The sequence below is a fragment of the Lathyrus oleraceus genome, chromosome 2, assembly GCF_024323335.1.
Source record: "Lathyrus oleraceus cultivar Zhongwan6 chromosome 2, CAAS_Psat_ZW6_1.0, whole genome shotgun sequence".
NCBI lineage: Eukaryota > Viridiplantae > Streptophyta > Magnoliopsida > Fabales > Fabaceae > Lathyrus > Lathyrus oleraceus.
The window spans coordinates 78011203-78013067 of record NC_066580.1 but is presented as its reverse complement, the minus strand read 5'-3'; the positions used below and the strand labels follow the sequence as shown (position 1 = coordinate 78013067).

Genomic DNA, 1865 nt, shown 5'->3' with positions numbered 1-1865 from the left:
TTTTTTAATAAAATTTATAAGGTTTCTAAGTAGAAATTTAATATATATATATATATATATATATATATATATATATATATATATATATATATATATATATATATATATATATATATATATATATATATATATATATATATATAAATAAAGAGGTTTCAACTACCCACTCATAAATTTAATTTACTAAATTGTCATTTAGTGAATTTAAAAGAGTAAATTGTTATGACTTTTATGATTTCAACTAAAATCTTATTTTATTAAAATAAAAATGATGGTGGAAAGAGAAAGAGAGTCTTTGTTGCTATATAAGTACAGCTTCTCTTTCACATTAGAAACCTCTTCTACAAAGCCTCAAACTCATAGCCTTTCCACTTCCTTCAGCCATGAAAGAAGATGATAAGTTATTATATACATCTTTAAAACTTGAAGAACTCAGAAGCTAGGAGATGAAGTTTTGATTATAATTCCATTGCAACTAGAGGAGACATCCAAAGGGATCGCATTGATCTCAAACCTAATTAAGTCGTTTTTTCTTAATTACATTCTCAGATCATGCTATCCCTTTGGATTCCTCCTTTAGTGGCTTCTACTATGAACAATCAACATTAACCTCAATTATACAAGAGTATCATCATCTTCTTCATGTAAGTTCATATTTTCATCTTGTTTTTAACCCTATTCCAATTTTATTTTATTTATGATTATATCATATATGCTCGAATTCATAACCTGAATTTTTCATAGATCCACATGTTTCCAGTAAATTGTTCTTGAACCAGGTACTACTATAATTTACCAAATTAGTCTTCTTCCATGAATGTCAATATGTTTAATACAGTTTAAAAACATGGCCGCGTTAATCGCGGTAACGACTACGCCGATGATGTTGCGGAAAATTGTGGTACAATTGGTTGATGAGGAAATAAAACTTTAATGCTGTGATCTAAAATGTGTTCAAGGCCATTTTTTAAAACCCTATCTATATGTATATGTATATACAGCACCATATACATATAATATATACATTGAATTATTACAGTGTTAGTAGTTATATATTATATGCTAACTTGAAGTGCAAATTTTGAAGTTGATGCATTAAGATTTGTGAAATAAGTGCCATTAGGTGTACTATTTCTTAATGTACATTTAAGGAAAGTGCTAAAGATTGAAAAACAATATAATTTATTTTTTTTTAAAATTAGGTTTGATTTATTGTATATTGTTGCTTTAATTTGCAGAAATTATGAGACATATTTTATATGAAAAAGTGTTAAATCTCAAGAGAAGAGATGAAGAACATGATCATCCCTGTGAGAAATTTTCTTCAAGTAGCACTGTTTATGAGTATTGAAATGAAGGGAATTGAAAAAAGTGGTTTGTTTTAAAAGCAACAGTTTGCATATTCTCACTCTAAAAAGTCACAAGTTGAGGATGTCAGTGGTGGAAAAAGTCATAGTAATTATTATTATTTTAAATGCAAACTATATAAAAAGTCATAATTCAAGTACTATAACAAATTAAGTGGAACCAACCTCTGTTAAAGCTTTAATTTCAAAGCCTATTTGGAAGTTTATTTGAATTTTGATAATTATTCTATTTATTTTTACCTTTTGATAAAGTATATATTTTTTTTACATTCATTGAACATGATCATTTTAAGCATAAAAGCTAGCTAGGAAAACTTGGCACTCACAATTTTCTAACTCACTTTCTGATCCACACTTCTCTATTACCCTTAGTGTTGGAAGGCTTCATAATCACACACAGTCAAAATATCTTCTTGATAGCCCTATGCATGGTTCTAAATTTCATGTAATTTTTTTTTATTAATGAATAAAATGAAAATTTAAATTTATAATTAATCA

The 1865-nt window shown here is 26.5% G+C and overlaps 1 long non-coding RNA gene across 1 annotated transcript; it reads left to right on the top strand.

Moving 5' to 3' along the window:
* The first annotated feature begins 319 nt into the window (after nt 1-319).
* Nucleotides 320-1596, top strand: LOC127118217 (uncharacterized). The gene is made up of 2 exons (XR_007802121.1): nt 320-644; nt 1239-1596. It is a non-coding gene; the product is annotated as an uncharacterized LOC127118217 (long non-coding RNA).
* The last annotated feature ends 269 nt before the right edge of the window (nt 1597-1865 follow it).